This window comes from Gekko japonicus, unplaced genomic scaffold (genome assembly GCF_001447785.1).
Source record: "Gekko japonicus isolate JY-2015 unplaced genomic scaffold, Gekko_japonicus_V1.1 scaffold4618, whole genome shotgun sequence".
NCBI lineage: Eukaryota > Metazoa > Chordata > Lepidosauria > Squamata > Gekkonidae > Gekko > Gekko japonicus.
In genome coordinates this window covers 46,165-53,378 of record NW_015163753.1, presented here as the reverse complement: position 1 = coordinate 53,378, position 7,214 = coordinate 46,165, and positions in this window count along the sequence as shown.

Below are 7,214 nucleotides of genomic sequence, written 5' to 3'. Positions count from 1 at the left end.
AGAAGATGTCGAAGGCTGCTCCTAATTACCCTCTTCCATCTGGTTACACAATTGAGCACAGGGTCCCATGAATAACCAGTTACCACATTCTTGGGTCTAGCCTTGAAAGAGATAAGGATGATAGCTGCAGGGCCATTGAAATAATGAACACCTGTAAGCTGGACTAGGCCTTCTAATATTCATATTAACCCATGAGGGGAGATCAGGGTGCTTGACCTCAAAATTTTAATCTTACCTGATTAAATCTACTGTTCCACACAATGGCATCCTGGTTAAGGGTGAATTCTTGGGCTGCCGAAATACTTCCAACCTGAACACGATGGAAGGATTTGTTGGAGAAAGTGACCCAGTTGGTGATATCATACCCAGCTGACAATTTGCCATTCACAAGAGACACCTTTTCCAATGCACTGTTGTTAAAGTTGATGTTTTTCAGAAAAAAGTGGAGCTAGATTGGAGAGTTTACAAAATGGAGTCTGTTATCATTGCATACTCAAACCAGCCTGCAGTAAAGTGCAATAGACCTTCCACTGGAGGTCTCAAAAGGAAATGTTAATGAAGACCAAACAACTACATCCTAATGTTTCCCCAACCTATTGGGCTAGTTGGATTGGTTGTATACAGTACAAAATTCCTACTTTCACTAGAGGTTTTGCACAAACAAAAACACAAGCCAATGATTGCTGTAGGTGCTGGTACTCAGTCAGCCCTATTCTAACCCCACTTGTTTTTCTGCTTGTGCAAGATATTGTGCAACCAGTACCAGGGGTTCCAGAAGTGAATCTAGCAGCTTCTTCATTCACAGAATGTCTCACCTGAGGTACAATATGGGAGTGAGAGGAAACTGACACATAAGATCTTGTGTGTGTGTGACAGGTTGGGAGATATTGGAGAAGACCTTGTACAAACTGTTTTACAAGGCACAACTACTGTTTTTCCTAGGGAACCCATTCTTCCAGTGGGAGTGGGGGATGAGGAATCCCCTGCCCCCACTCCTGTTGCATGTCACCCCTCTGAGCAGCAATGAGAGAGAGCAAAAAACAGTATTTTGTGCTACACTATGTCACTTCTGGTTAAAAAAAATGGAAAGCTTTTATAGATGTTTATGTGTAGACCTGCCATCATTGTTGTTACATTTTCTCCTTTTTTCTGTTTAGGCATTGCAATTATTTGTTTATTTTAATTCCAATATTTTAAAAAAGGAAGTGACATAGGATAGCTCTAGGAAGCACTGAATACTCTGTGGTTTCCAGCAATTCCTAGAGCTACTTGCAGCACTGCCTGGCAGCCCTATGTTTTCCTGTTTGAGTTTTGCTGGATCCAACACAAAATTTCTTCATTAATAGCAATGAGAACAGTTGTGTGGCAGTGTTAAGAATGTTGGGCTAGGATCTAGAAGATCCAAGTTTGTGTTATCACTTTGCCATGGTACCTTGTTGTGGGAACTTGGGCTGGACAAACATCTCAGCCTAAATTATGGCCTATTATGCATGGGTGTTTTGCCTTGTTTTCACCATACATTTTCTTTGGGTCTTCTTTTTCATCTTGCATTGTTTCCCCTCTCTTCAGCACTCAGTTCACTTTCTGTTCACTGTTTCCCCAGATTTTCTGAGAGTGCTTTTGCTTCCCCTCCACGCCAAAGGTAATTCAAAAGCATACAGACTCCCTCAGATTCCACCAACCTTTTCCTGCCCCTCGTAGGCCACTCCCACCCCCGCATCCAGGTTGTTCAGCCAGTGATGTACCTTCTGTCATTCATCTGTGTGTCCCTTGCTGTTTTGTATATATTTTTTAACATGCGGCATGAGTTTAGCAATATGAGACCATCACTAGCCTCAGATCACTGTAAAAAAGAATGAAATGACTCCCAGCTGGGCTGCTGTCTCCTGCCTCCCAGTTTAAACCAGGTATCAGGAGAAGCCAACACAGATCTGTGCCTGCCAGGGAACTCCCTGCAGGCTGAGCAAGCCCAGCTTGTCTGCCCTCTCCTACGGCCTGGTTTAAACCAGGCAGCAGGAGGAGGCAGCATAAACCTGTGCCTGTGGGGAGCCATTGGCTCCTCACAGGCACAGCAATCCAGGCTGGGCTGCACACACAGCTTACTGCAGAGAATCCGAGCAGTCGGGCCTTTTTGGTTGTAGCAGCGGAATAAATATACCAGAGAAAAAAGAATGATATCTGAAGTCAAGTTTAAAGGTCTGACTGCTTGATTTCTCTGCAGTAAGCTGTACATGCATAATAGGCCTATGTCACAGTGTCATTATGAGGATAAAATGGAAGAGGAGATGTAAGATGCTTTGGGTCAGTGGGGAGAAAGTTGGGGTATAAATGAAGTAACGCATGGATATTGTATTTCTTTCTCTACCTCAGCATATCCAGAGAGACAGTTTGGGTAACCATGTTCAGACTTCAGACACAATTTCACTCACAACAGCCAGATCCCCCCCCCCCCATGTAACAACTTTACCTGCCAGGGCTGAACTTTTGTATAATCAGATTTCCTTTTATCTGCCATTGATTTTGGCTTGGACGAGTATACAGCATCCAAAGCATGGGCTATAGCATAGATAGCATTATAAATACTGTAGCTCTGATCATTCATTTGCATCTCAAACATAAACCTAGACAGGCTGTCCAATTTTTCATTCCCTGTACAAATTTTGCACTTGTTGATATTCTTAGGGGAAAGGCAACATTGGAATGCTGTTTGCCAGAAAATGCAGACAAAATACATGAGTGCCTCATCGAGCTCTAAGGTCTGGAGAAAGTCCTGGAATCCTTTCACTACATTTTTGTGTCCTGAAAAACTTAATGTGCCCTGGAAAGTTGCTGTGCAGAAACCGTCCATGCGGATTGTGTTTGTGAAATCCCACTGAGCTGTTGTGATCCAAACTTTTCCGATATGATGGTGGATATGAAATTCATAAAGGTCTAAGAGATATTGCAAGACATACAATGACTGAGAATTTCCACTGACAGCAATCACGTTCACTTCAGGCAAAAGAAGGGCTGAATGTAGATTTGAAATTTTTTTGTGATTTCGAAGGGCCATTTCTGGAACTCTGTGCCTGAAGGCAACACAAATGTTAGTTTGTTCAAGCAAGAATGCCAACATATGGGTGAAGCTTTCTCCATCATAGTCATCTGAAGCAATGAGGCCAATCCATGTCCATCTGAAATGCAGGAGGAGCTGGACAATCCCCTTGTGCAGAGTAGTTTCACTTGGTGCCATCCAGTACAGAGAAGGGTGATGAGCTTTATTACTGAACATAGCTTCATGTACACCATAAGGGAACTACAGGGGAAAACACAGTGTATTATACATAGAAGAAATAATTGCAAATGGACATACTAATTTCACTAATATCTTCCAATATTACTTCCCAAATCCTCACTGTTAGTTTAAATTGCAGATGTTATAAACAACACTTTCCCCTCTATCCAGTGTGAGATTCTAAATTACCATTTTCAATTGCTTACAAGTGAGTTACATGTAAGGAATATGTGGAGTATCATCCTCTTCCATGTCCCCGCTCCTTATTCTGTCCCCCACATCATCATCCTTGACATCTGTCTGGGTTGCTACAGCCCAAAACAGTGTTCAAAGTCTTGCCATAAAATCTCGCAAGACTTTGCATGCTATTTTGATAGAAAAAGAAGAGAAGAGAAGAGATTGGATTTATACCCCGTCCTTCACTCCCCAAAGGAGTCTCAGAGCAGCTTACAAACTGCTTTCCCTTTCCCTCCCCACAACAGACACCCTGTGAGGTGGGTGGGGCTGGCAGAGCTCTGACAGAAACTGCTCTTTTTCAAGAACAGCTCTTATCAGAACTACAGCTTGCCCAAGGTCATCCAGCACCAGGTGCGAGTGGAGGAGTGGGGAATCAAACCCGGTTCTCCCAGATTAGAGTCTGTGCATTTAACCACTGCACCAAACTGGCTTCCAGGTCTCCTGGTATAGTGGGAGACCTCCCAGCAGCAGCTCCTGACCCCAACTGCTGCTTGGAAGGGTGGCAGGGGGGGGGAAAGGTATAACATCATGGAGTTTTCAGTGAATCCTAAAGCATCATGCAGATACAAATGCATCACTTCTGGGTTCACCTGGAAGTTACATACAACACCAGAGCGATGGTGCCTTCCTATGTCCCCACTCAGTCTCTTGCCAAGGACTACCTACAGGCTGGAAAACTTACATTTTGGGCTGTCACAGTAACTCAATACTTGATTAATTATGCTGCTCCTACTGTGGAGCATAGCTTGTCTGCAAAACACAGTGACCCCACTGTATTGGACAATCCACCTGATGTGATTATCAGGCAACATTCTGAGCATAAGGTCGGGATCTGAGCAGCCCATAATCCATTGGAACAACACGAATTATGATGGTTGGAGCCAACAAGAAAAGTGTTTGCAGTAGTCAGAAGTAAAAACCATAGCAAAGAAATCCAAACAGAAATCCATAGAAAGAAGATAATAAGGAGGGATATGGAGTCTACCACACATGGGAAGACAAGACACTTCAAGGGATCCCAAACCAGGATCACCCTTGATTAAGGATACAAATAAAGTGTTTGCAGTAGTCAGAAGTAAAAACCATAGCAAAGAAATCCAAACAGAAATCCATAGAAAGAAGATAATAAGGAGGGATATGGAGTCTACCACACATGGGAAGACAAGACACTTCAAGGGATCCCAAACCAGGATCACCCTTGATTAAGGATACAAATTAAAAAAAAACAGACTATGAGTATAAAGCACACCAAGACAATTTTGGGAAGCATTCTGACTTATGTTAAAGGACTGGAATCTGATACAATTCAAAAGATTCCTTTTTTGCTAGGCTTGGAAAGAAGAGGAGGATCCAGCTGAGCTCAGAGATGTGGTTTCTGACTGGGTGAGGGTGTGATTCAAGGAGTTTTCAAGTATTGGGAACTTTTCCTAATAAATAAAGGCAGAGAAATGTCTGGGCAGAGGGGAGGCATACTGGAAAGTGTGGGCTATTCCATTATAATGTGGAGGGTCAGCAGTAGCTCCCAACATCCAATGTTAAATCAGGTGAGAGGAAACCTTATTAAGTAAAAATGCTTCTATAACTGGAGGTTTTTTTGTAAGAAGAAATGTTAATGCAATAAAATGGTGTTGGGACCAGAGCACCTTGATTAAGTGAAGAGGAATTTTAAGTACTGGTCTAATTTCCTTGGAATTACAGTGGGTATCAATCTCTCTGAGTCTCTCTTTGTCTTTCAAGTCAGCTATGATGATATCAAAAGGGGTATATGACAAACCTGTGCCCAGTCTGGTAGTTGAGTTGTTTATCATCCTAGCAAAGAAAACATTGGTCATGGAACTAAGATGGAGGGAGAAAAGACGGGCAAGTCAAAATGGAAGTTTGGTCACAACAGCTTATTTCTGTGTTGAGTTAGGCTCACTATGTTTGGAAGCTCCTTTGCCATTAATAACTTGAAATGGCAAAACAGAAACTCTTACTGTAAAAAATGCATATTAAAAAAAACTGGGTTCTTTAATGTATAGTGTTACATTGATAAGATATTTGATCAGAATTAAACAAAACAGTAATATGATTACATCCATACCCCAATTTTTCATACACATACCTGTGGAATCTTATAGATATCCAAGATGGTGGCCATTTGGATAGAGTTTTTTACAGTAAGTCCCCCGATAACAGATAAAACATCCTCTTTTCTATCCAACTGCAATGCATTAACTTGCTTTGTGAACAGTAAATCTAGGATGGCCTTATATGTGCTCATTGAATCAAATACGTTGTCATAGATATGAAATCCTAGAGTAATATTGGACAAGCCCCTGGGATTCTTATTGATCTCATGGATGGCAAAAATCAAGTATGCCACTGGACTTCTAATTTGTTTTGCTACTATAGACTAATAAGACTACCCCGCTGTGACAAATATCTCCCTGGATATTTGACATCTCATAGCCTTCTCAATTTGTGGATGGAGTCATGCTTTCTGTTTTGAGTCTGTTTTGACTTCTTTTAGTGGAAGTGAAAAGTAAGTTTATGTTCTGGGTAACTGTTCTATGCTCCAATGTGGAAAATCCAGGTTACTTGGACTTTATGATAAAAAGCAAAAAGAGAGGAGGATATTGTAAAGGAATGAAGACTGAGGGTACTGAACTATACTTGAACTTTTAGAAGGACATGTTCTCCCATGCCTAATTAATTGTCAGAGAATATACTCATTTAAGAGTGTATCCTTTTTTGGCTGGCTTCATCTACATGTTATGTTCATGTAACTGAGCTTTGCTGTGGTCAGGCGATATTACAGTTTATCAGAGCTGGATTCAGCTACATGATCTATTTGAAGCATTTAAAAAAATCATTCTGGGTGATATCTGGCCAACTTTTTGGCTCGAGTCTCACTCCATTCTCTTCCCTACTACAGAACCTGAGGCTCATGGCTTTCGTCCATGCATGTCCCACCATTCCCAGCATCAGTATTCTGGATACTCCTTTTTCTAGCGACGAAAGAGCTAGTTGGATCCTACCCATTGATTTAAGAACTGACACAAGTGGGAGTGAAAAGGCAAAGTATAACATTGGAGACAATGCACCTGAGGCAGGGATGAGCAGTGGCAAATGGAATATTTACCTCTTTTAAAACAAAGAAAGCAAGACTTTTTCACTACTATAGGAAACATAAATGTACATCAAATACACATGATACAGTACTGAAGGGGGCTATGAGGGACAAAAGAAGAAAATGAAATATGACAGGCTGCCACAGACATGCAAATGTACAAGTTTGAAAATATTCAAGTTTCTTCTTCATCCATCTCGCTTCAGTTTCTTTACCAATTTATATTCTGACTCCTCCACTGGATAGCTAAGATCAGAGTTCTTGATAAAGTTTCCAACTATTTGCTTAATAGAATGGTAGAAATACAACTAGCAGTACTTAAGCATGTCCAATGATGTGAAAAGCTGCCCCTGTTGGAATGTCCTCCCTCACAGAGCTGTGGACAACTGGTTGACAAATGGAATGGTTACTACTATTACTAATCCATAAAGAAGAACTTACCCAAAAGAGTTATAATATCTATGTGGAGGCTTCTTAAAATTGTGCTGTTTAAAATGAGGACGGGTCAAAGAGAAGATTCCGCCAATCACCACATCCCCTGGCCTATGCAGATGGTTGTTATAAACGCTACACTTGTTCATGTCCTTAGAC